Source organism: Cetorhinus maximus, chromosome 17, assembly GCF_964194155.1.
Source record: "Cetorhinus maximus chromosome 17, sCetMax3.hap1.1, whole genome shotgun sequence".
Taxonomy (NCBI): Eukaryota; Metazoa; Chordata; class Chondrichthyes; order Lamniformes; family Cetorhinidae; genus Cetorhinus; species Cetorhinus maximus.
Genome location: NC_135895.1, coordinates 68,792,923 through 68,804,067, shown reverse-complemented (window position 1 = coordinate 68,804,067; position 11,145 = coordinate 68,792,923).

The window sequence follows — 11,145 nt, the reverse complement described above, 5'->3', positions numbered from 1 at the left end:
GATTTGGACAAAGGCAAATAAAGCTTTAAAATTATATAAATATGTCTCCACATGTGACTCAGTCCTGATTCTGCCCCATGTTTTTGCATATACTCGGTATATAAGTTGACTCCCCTTTTCAGCCATGACATGCTATACTTGCATTAATAGTCAGCCTCAATATTTCACTCTACAAATGCAATTTTGACTTACAAATGCATGTTTACTTACCTTATAACTGGGCGCAAGGGATCAAGCAGCCCATATAAACTGTGTTGTGAAATGCGAAGGAGTTTAAGACATGGCCATTCTTCACACTGAATGCTGATGACATTTAAAAATGGTGACTTCCTACATCCACGCACGCAGTTCACTTTTATACTTGATATATTTGTCGCCGCCCCTCCCCCCAAACCCTGTTTTTGGAGGGATTTTTCAAGGCTTGAAAAGTCCACTTAAATGTCAACATCTATGGTAGTTGATTTTCTGTGCTAGAGAGGTGGATCAGCAATAATTAACACTTATCACATTGTTAAAATGGCAGAGACTGAAATAGATAAGCCTAATTTTTTTAATCTATCACATTAAATATGACAACTTCATGTCATTCGATCTATATCAATGGTGAGCACTTTTGGAAAGCTAATCTCGGTGCAGCGCATTTCAGACAGCAACCTTTAGATTCATGTGTAACTGCCCTTGCCTGAAGCTGTCATAGCATTTGCCCATTTCCTTTGAGCTATACAATATTGCGTGATCCCGTATGAAGGCTCAGCATGCCTTGCATGGTTTATTGGGACAAATTGTAGCTTTTCTTTTTAAAAATGCACTGCTGGCATCTAACAGGCTGATATATACTGACATAAGCAAAAGGTTCACTTTCACAACAATTGAGTTCAGCAAGATGCTTCAAAATTTCTGCTGAAACCCTCTTCTTATGGACAGAAACCATGATACTCCAGAATAATGAGTACAGAATTTCATTGTCCAGACTTTGCAGTTCTCTAATATGCTCAGTGGTAGCATCATTCTTATTTGAGTCAGAAAGTCGTGTGTTAATGGCCCACTCCAAAATCTTCAGCACATAAACCAGGCTGACACTTCAATGGCATACTGAATGAGTGCTTTGCTGTCAAAGGGGTCACTTTTCACTTGAGACAAATTAAACTGAGGTCCCATCTGCCCTCTCAGATGGACATTAAAAAAGAGCATGGAATATCTTCTGGTGTCTTGGTTAACATCTATCCCTCAACCAACATCACTGATCAGTATAGTTGGTTATTTATTTGTGAAACCTTACTGTGTACAAATTGGCTGCTGTGTTTCCTTAGATTACAACAATAAATGAATCTCAAAAATACGCAAGTGGTTGTAAACATTTTGGGACATCCTAAGGTCAATAAAAGGTACCATATAAATTCAAGTTTCTTGTTTCTTAGCACTGTATTAGCTAGGAAATGCAAAGTCCATTCTTTGCCAATCAGATTATTTGGACTTATTTGTATTGGGGTTATTATATTTTGGGATTTTTCTCTACACTTTTCTCCAATATTCTCCTGGCTGTCCTCCCATCTTCCAGCTTCCATAAATTTGATCTCATATATCATCGCTGGCAGTCCCTTGATTCGAGAATGATGTCTACTCAGTGTCATGAGTATCTGCCATGGGTCTTCATGTGACTAAACGGGCCGATCCTTGACCCACAGACCTTTGGACACACATGGGGCAGGACATCCCACGAGGTAGTGGGATCTAGCATGTAGGATTTGCTTTCTTTTCTTTCCCTCTCTGCCGCCTGCTCTGCCTCATCATTAAGGTGTCGAGATTTAAAGCATGATGCAGCTCAATGGACAAGTGGTTGCCAGTTTGAATAATCTATACTTTGCTGTTTGTATTCTAACCCACATCTAGCCCCAGTCAGTCATTACCCTTGTTCTCACTGATCAGCATTAGATCCCGGTTCACTAATGCCTCAGTTTTAAAATTCTGACTTAAGTGTTCAAATTCCTCCATGGCTTCGCCTCTCTCTATCTTTAACTTGTTCCAGTCCGACAACCCTCCAAGAACTGGGCATTGCTCACATTCTGGCTTATTGGCCATCCACTGCCATCGTCAACCATTGGTGCCCCTGTTTTCAGGTGTCTAGGTCCAAATCTCTGGAATTCCCTTCCTAGATATACTTGGCCAGATTTATTTACAGATAAAATATATTGCAGAGAAAGAACATAACAACATACAAAACAACGACAACTTGTATTTATCTAGCACCTTTAACGTAATAAAATGCCCCAAGTCAAGTCACAGACATATTGGGCAGAATTTTCTGCCTGTCGGGCATGACGTCCGTTGGGAAGCGCTATGCACTCCCTGTGTGGGTGGGGGGGATTCCTCAAAAGCAAGAGTGCGCTCTTTCGTGCATGCGCACGAAAGATCACACATCTCCCTGAGGCTAAGTGCAGCCTCAGGGAGATTGCTTACACTTTGAAAAATATGAAAAATAGAAAAAAAAATTCCTTAACATGTCCCCCTCAAGTGACAATGTCACATGAGATGGGACATATTAATAATTTACATAATAACTTTATTAAACTTTTTAAAACCCTACATGAAACCTCATCCCGCCGGTGGATGAGGTTTCATGTTTTATCTATTTGCCGCCGGGGATCCTGGCCTTTAATTGTATAATTGATCCTGTCAATGTCCTCAATTGGCCATTGATAGGTCGGCGGGTGCACAGCTGATTTTGCTGTGGCCCCGCCTTCCTGAAAATTTAAATGGGGCGGGATGACGTTGGGGGTTCCGCCCGACATCACCGCACGTCATTTTACGCGTTGGCGAGAGGGCCCCGCCCCCTGCTCACCAATGGCAAAATTCTGCCCACTATAAAACAAAATATAACACCAAGTCACATGAGGAGATATTAGGCTTGGTTAAAGAGGTAGGTTTCAAGGGCTGTCTTTAAGGAGGAAAGTGAGGTAGAAAGCAGAGTGGTATAGGGAGGGAATTCTAGAGCACAGGTCCTAGGCAGTTGAAGGCATGGCCACCAATGTTGGAACAATTAAAATCAGGAATGTTCAAGAGGCTGGAATTATAGGACTGTAGATATCCTGCAGAGTTGTAGGACTGGGGGAAATTATAGGTATAGAGAGGAGCAGGCCATGGAGGGATTTGAATCAAGGATGAGAATTAAATCAATGCACTGTTTAACCGGGAGCCAGTGTAGGTCAGCAAGCAGAGGGGTGATAGGTGAGTGTGAATTAATACAAGTTAGGACACAGACAGCAGAGTTTTGGATGACCTCAAATTCACAGAGGGTAGTATGTGGGTGACTGGCCAGATGTATATTAGAGTAGTCAAGTCTGAAGGTAATAAAGGCATGGATAAAGATTTCAGCAGCAGAAGAGCTAAGGCAGGTGCAGATGGGCAATGCTACGGAAGTGGATATATGATTGAAAGATCGTCTCGGGATCAAAAGTGACACCAAGGTTGGTTCAACCTCAGACGGTTGCACGGTACGGGGTGTGGATGGAATCAGTGGAGAGAAAGTGGAGTTTTTGGCAGGGACCAAAGGCAATGATTTCAGTTTTCCCAATAATTAATTGAACTAATGTTTACGTAAACCAGAAAGCTATTATACAATAGAATTAGCAACAGTCTACAACAGGTAAGGACAAGTGGGGGTGGACAATAAATGCTGGCCTAGCCAGCGACACCCATATCCCATGAATGAACTTTTTAAAAAACCCTTCCATGAAAATACTTTATTCTCTTCTTAGCAAGCACTTGTAGATTGTTATAAAGGGAGTTAGCACAAGATGGTCTGTACAAAATAATGGCGAAATAGAAAACTGAAGACCTCCAATAGGATCCCTGAATTACAAACCTATCCTTCCTTTGATGTTAAATCAGATTTTCATAAACATCAAAGGAGAATGAAGGGAACACATGACAGCAAATAATGTGTCAATAGTTCAAGAAGAAAATCTGTTTTAAGTGGTGTTCATACCTTCCCAGTTCGTCTGGTTGTCTCTACATAATAATAGAGGAAACTACTTCTTGAGACATTCATAAATAAGGTGAACTTATAGAGTACCAACATGGGGAAGTCCCTTTGACACAAGCATACTATGTTGTGTGTAGCCAGGCATGGATTGAAACAAGAGAAGAAACCCCTTTGAAAGAAAAGCTTGTTATTATATATGTTGACTCGGTCTGATAGCAATCAGCCACCTATTTGGTAATTGGCAAACTAGTATTGTCACAGAGTAAGGGAGCATCATCCATCCTCTCCAGGGAACATAGTTGACTGATGTTACAGACAGGAAAGAGAGGGGCAAACTGAACTTCTTTATCCTCTCACCATCTGTCTGTAAGCAGAGGTATTTTTGAATTATTTTTAAGGTAGATTGTGGCATCTTTTCCCAAACCCTCAGTTTGTGTGGTCCAATTTCATAAGTAACATGCAGCAAACTCTTTATGATTAACACAGAAGGTTAGTTTATTTCACATTCAAATCCAGGGGTGGTGGGGGGAGGTAGTGGGGGGGTGGGGGGCAGGGGATGATGTCCGCAACCTCACATGCACATATACAGTAAAGGGGATGGAAAAGTGGGAGTTTTTACAACGATGGATAACAACAGTAAAATAACCACAGAAATGGATTTTAGTTCATGTGATTTCCAGAGTCCAGGAAGCTAACATCCAGAGGAAGTTTCATTCATGGTGGAGCTCAGTTCAGATGAGTCCCTGGTTGGAGACAGCAGCACAAAAATCCTTGAAAGTGAATGAGGATACTTCTAAAATAAAACAGGTTTCAAGGAGTTGAGAGATAGTGGCCAGCTGCTTGATCAACCGGGAGCCCTGTTTTGTTCCTTTCAGGTTGGAAGTAATCAGCGGACTGATTTGTGAGGCTAGAAATATAATATCAAAACTGGCCAAGAGCTCGAAGCATGGGGTCATGTGAAGCGGCCCATCAATGAGTTAATCGCAGCTTCACAAGCAGTTTCAGTGCCTCTGGCCAAAATCCATTGTTTCCCTTAGGAGTGAAATGGTGGCTGTTAACAACTCTTCAGATATAATGAGTTTCGATGTCTCTGTTTTTGTTATCACCTCCCCCACTGGGAAGCCAATTTATCTGTTAACCTTCTAGTTTCATGCTTATAATGTGGCCTTACAATGGGGTTTGAGATTCCACAAGGTTGAGAATGGCACTCTTTCATTCTCGTAATCTGTTGGAAGCTTCCAGGAGAAATGGCCAATCCTGAGTCATGTGACCAGTAACAGCCAACTTTAGTTTCAGCAAAAGCCCATTTTAAAATAGCAAAAAAATAAAGTTTTGATGTACACAGTTTTGATTTCTTTTAAAAATCAGATTTATCTTTCTTAACCAAAATAAATGCAGGATTTTTTGTGTCACATTTCTAACTGGTTGAATGACAAATTGTGGTTTGACCAGTTGGAACTGTGACAATTGGGTAATGTTTCCATGCTGTACTCAGAAAAAGGATGAGTGATGATGTTCACTGCCTCTTTATGAAGGGAGTGCCTGATGATTGCTATCTACCTAATGAGAGTGGCAACTTGACTGAATATCAATTACTGACCAATTTACATAGGAAAAGGGTAAGCAGGTCGTTTTTGTAGTTGAATAGATTCCAAAATGACACTCATACAAAAACAAAAGTCTCTGGGTGCTGGAAATCTAAAATAAAAACCAAAAATGCTAGGTCTGCAGGTCTGGCAGCTCTGTGAAGAGTGAAACAGGGTTAATGTTTCAGGTCTGTGACCTTTCATCAGAACTAGGAAAAGTTAGAAATGAGAGCAAGAATTGAGCAAGTGAAAGGAGGAGGGTGCAGAACAACAAGACAGAGTCTTTATTAGTGGAGGGCAGGAGAGATCAAATGAAAAAACGTTTCATGCTGCAAGGCCAAAGGGAGGGTTGGGTTGGGTAGCCACAATAAATGGTGGCTTTCCCAGCCCTGGTGGTTGTATGTGGTACAAAACAAGGGAGCCATTGACAATAACACATGATTCTTTATATAAAGAAAAACCTCCTGCCCTCCAGGCAAGGCAGAGGGAGAATGTGGGTGGCAATGAAAACTGAAAAGGGATAGGGTAAAAGTAGTTGAAGTGAAGGAATTTCAAAATAATTTTTTGAAAGTCAAAGCTCAGTGTGCCTCACTGTCCCCTCTCACTGTTTGTGTGTGTGCTTCTCTGTGTCCGTCTCTCTCTCTCTCTTTCTGTCTGTGTGTCTCTCTCAGTCTCTGTCTCTTTCTGTGTTTCTGTCTGTGCGCCTCTCTGTCTCCTTCGTGTGTGTTTCTCAGTCTCAGTCTTTTATTGTGCCTGTGTGTTTCTCTCAATCTTCTATTCTCTCCATGCGCATCTTTCAGCCTCTGTCTCTTTTTGGGTCTCTGTGCATCTTTCTCTTTCTGATTCCGCCTCACTCTTTTCAGCTCTGCCTCTTTCTCTCTCTCTCTCTCTCATTGTATGTCTCTAATTCACTTTGTCTCTGAGTCTCTCTGCTTTAATCACTGATATTACTATGGTTGGTGGGGTTTTGCTTTGGTCTCTTGCTCCACATCCTCAGTCATCCTCACTGTTGAAACGAACAGAGCAAATTCAGTGACCCTGGATTGTACAAGAAGACTGAGAGAATAAAAAAGAGACAGGCCCCCTGTTTTGTACAAATTAACAATAGTTAATCACACTCAGTTTTAGGAAGGTTTTGGTTATGGAACTATCAATCAAAATAGAATATCCAACAGAAACTTGTCTCATTCACCAACTCCTCAAACTGGAGATACTACGATAAAAGCAAAATACTGCGGATGCTGGAAGTCTGAAACAAAAACAAAAATGCTAGAAAAACTCAGCAGGACTAACAGCATCTGTGGAGAGGAAGACAGAGTTAATGTTTCGAGTCCGTATGATCCTTCATCAGAACTAGAGATACTAGGCTGGTAAATATGACCCTCGGTTTTTGAGACAGAATGCGTAACTGGTAACAGTAAATAGTTTTGTCCAACATTTTCTAATGCTAATTCTATATTTTTTGTAAAGAGAGCTGTTAGAGATTAAATATACCACTAATGGGGTTTCTAAACCAACTATCAATCTATAATTAACATTTATTATTGCTAAAAAAAAGACATTTAACAGATTGACGGTAATTGGCAAAAGAACCAAAAGGGAAATGAAGCTTTTTTATCCAGCAAGTTGTGATCTGGAATGTGACGTGAGAAGTAGATTAATAGTAACTTTCAAAACTTGAGAAAAAAAATAAAATGCAGGGACATGGGGAAAGAGGAGCAGAACTAATTTAGTAGCTCTTTCAAAAGACCCAACACAGGCAGGATGGGCCGAATGGTCTGAACTGTATCATTCCAGGAGAAGGTGCATGCGGTGACGTGCGGAAGTGCATCCAACCAACCGATACTTTCACAGGTAAAGCTCGTTTATGAAACCCGCGGTTAAAGCTTGTTCCATATGCTCAAGCTCGGGCATTTTCCTGACCTCTGAATATTGCTTGTGAAACAGATGGAGGAGTCCTGCTTTCGCGAAATGTGTGACTTTTACAAGCCAGACAAGGCGCTTTCTCCCGATTTCACCAAGTATTCTGCATCTTACGAAAGATCATCGCCTAATTCCTGGACTTGGTTCAGGAAGCAGGAAGTTGCAGGGTATGTGTGTGTGGAGCAAACATAGCGCCCGCTGCAGGATCATTTCTACAGGGATCTATGTGCTTTATTTACCTCTTTTCCAGGTTAAATATAAAGCGGCGAGAAGGCTATTCCTGAAATGAAACAAGCTTTAATGACCAAGAAAAGATCACAATGGGATCAGTTTGAAAATAGCTCCGCATCTGCCGATAAATGGCAGCAGATTGTCACGTGTTGAAATACAGAAAGGACGGGTATGGGAATGGAAAAGTTACAGCAATTCAAGAAAATTGTGTTCCAGTTTTGAAGGACTCGACTTGAAGTGGAAGCTCAGAAAGGCCTCTATCCAGCTCTACTTGACCCAACCCCCCCTTAAACCAGCTTATATTTCACCTCTTCTATTTTTCCTTAGTTCTGTTGAAGAGTCATACTGAATCGAAATGTTAACTGTGCTCCTCTCCGCAGATGCTGTCAGACCTGCTGAGTTTTTCCAGGTATTTTTGTTTTTGCTCAGAAAGGTAATGTTCATATAAGTAATTTTTAGAAATGTTACGCTACAGCACAGCTCCCAACCAGCAGCAAACATTCCCCTTTTTCTTAGACATAGATTTTGTAATTCTGCAGCTAGATGTAACCTAATCGCATGGAAAGTATTTCCACATCGCGGTAAGGGAAAGGGAACGCTTGTGGCTAGAATAAGATGAGTTGAGGTTTTAGGCGGATGCACCATTAAAAGAACTGGAAGAAGTCAGATGAAGATCATTTAAAAAGGCTCAGAAGAGATGGAGGAGGGCAAACGCAAGCGATGAAAAAGCAATGAAGTAGATTCAAGAGCGACTTCCAAATGGGAGTTGAATATATACTTGAGAAGGAGAAATCTGCAGGGCAGGGTGCAAGAGCAGGGGAGTGGGACGAATTGGATAGCTCCTTTCACAGAGCTGGCACAAATACGATGGGCCGAACGGGCCTCCCTCTGTGCTTTAGGATTCCGAGTGCCCATGAGACAATGGGAGACAAGATGATAGAAACTAAAGATATTTGTGAGGTACCCAGAGTATGTGGATAGCAAAGAGAGAGTAGATCGATTAGAAATACTGTCCACAAAACGCTGAGTGGGACCATAAAAAGAAAACCAAGTCAACATTAAAGTTACAAACCCACCCTACACTGGCAGTACTTCGCTAAATAGAAAGCGGGAGTTATAGTTAAATCCTTAAAGTCAGTAGTTCAGAATTTCCTGCAAACTTGCACCATTTGATTTGTATGTCTACAACACTGGGTTCTTTTTCTAGTGCAGAGGACATGAAATTATGGCATAAGTCTCACTACACTTTGAATTCCTAGGGCTTTTGTGCCGCCCACCGAAATTGTAAAAATTTAATAGCAGCTCTGTCCACATTCAAGGCAATGATGATTACAAGTTTAAAAGCAAAATACTGTGGATGCTGGAAATCTGAAACAAAAACAAAAATACCTGGAAAAACTCAGCAGGACTGAGGAGAGGAATACAGAGTTAACGTTTTGAGTCCGTATGACTCTTCATCAGAACTAAAGAGAAGTAGAAATGTGGTGAAATAGAAGCTGTTTAAGGGGGGTGGGGCAGGTGGAGCTGGATAGAGGGCCAGTGATAGGTGGAGACAAAGGAGAGATTGCCAAAGATGTAATAGACAAAAGGACAAAGGGGTGTTGACAGTGGTGATGTTAGCTAAAGGATGTGCTAATGGTGACATTAAGGATAGAAAGCAGGATGAGCAAGTGACAGATGGCCCTAGTGGGGATGGGGTCGGGGGAAGGGATCGAAATAGGCTAAAAGATAGGAGATAAAACAATGGACAGAAATAAATTTTTAAAATAATAATAGAAATAGGTGGGAAAAGAAAACTATATATATAAAAAATATATAATAATTATTAGAAAAAAGGGATCAAAAAGGGGGTGAGGATGGAGGAGAGAGTTCATGATCTAAAGTTGTTGAACTCAATATTCAGTCCGGAAGGCTATAAAGTGACTAATCGGAAGATGAGGTGCTGTTCCTCCAGTTTGCGTTGAGCTTCACTGGAACATTACAGCAGGCCAAGGACGGACATGTGGGCATGAGAGCCGGGTGGTGTGTTGAAATGGCAAGCGACAGGGAGGTCTGGGTCATACTTGCAGACAGACCGAAGGTGTTCTGCAAAGCGGTTACCCAGTCTGCGTTTGGTCTCTCCAATGTAGAAGAGACTGTACAAGCTTCTTGGATTTACACTAGTTTTGTCGCCAAAGCGACTTATACTGAAAAATAATTGCACAGATGGCCTTTGTATAACTTGTTATCAATCAGACTCATGGCACTTAACTACTCCTCAGCCTGGTAAGACCATAAAATTTGTGGGCCCTCATCTTTGCAGTCAGACATCATGTGAGTTGACTATTTTATATATATAATAGGCTTTGAAGTTTCACCATTAAAAATAAGTTGCTGTTCATTCTGAAGTACAGTTCTCAAGGCAAGTACAAAATCATGAAATCAATTTATTTGATCTGTACATATGCATTTGGCTTGTTCAAAATAATTTAAATAAAGTTAAATAAAAACTCTGTTCTATGATATGTTTGTGAGGCAAAAAAAGGAAGCTTATGTCAGCTCCTGAGAGAAAGCAGAAAGCCGAGATGAGTCAGACTGGGTAACCGCTTTGCGGAACGCCTTCGCTCTGTCCGCAAGTATGACCCAGACCTCCCTGCCGCTTGCCGTTTCAACACACCACCCTGCTCTCATGCCAACATGTCCGTCCTTGGCCTGCTGTAATGTTCCAGTGAAGCTCAACACAAACTGGAGGAACAGCACCTCATCCTCCGATTAGGCACTTTATAGCCTTCCGGACTGAATTTAAAATTTATTTCCACATGGGTGGAATTGAGAAAACAAAGAGAGGGTATGAAAAAATATAGGCAAGTAAAATCAAGGATACTGTATAAATACATAAAGAGCAAAAGGATAACTACAAAAAGCATAGAGCCTTTTAGAGAACAAGAAGGGAACCTCCATATGGAGACAGAAGCATGTTTCTTAATGAATACTTTATAGAGCCTGCAAGAGCAGGAAATGTGGTGTGTTGGATGACCTAAATAGCTAGGAGCTGAAATTTCCAACAGTGGGTTGAGATGCAAAGGTTAAGTCCGTGACATGTTTGCAGCATGTCCAACCTCATGATGTCCTGTGGCGAGTTCATACCTGTAATACATTTGCATGCCTTGAATGCTCATAAGCGTGAAATCTTTTGTAATTACATCCCACCAAGATAAAGTCAGCAGTGCATGAGAACCCCTCTCACGTTAATTTAAAGGTGGTGTGCACCAGTCAGCTTTGTGCTGTTATGTCTGAGGTCGGTGATTTTCCTTGCTGAGCTCTGCGGCACAAGGGAGCAGAGCAGGAGGATGGCAGTTTACATGTAGGCTTGGGACCAGCAAGGGTGATTCAGTGGTGAGGGTGGGGTGTGTGGAGTGTGGTAAGGGGCATGGAAGAGTGGAG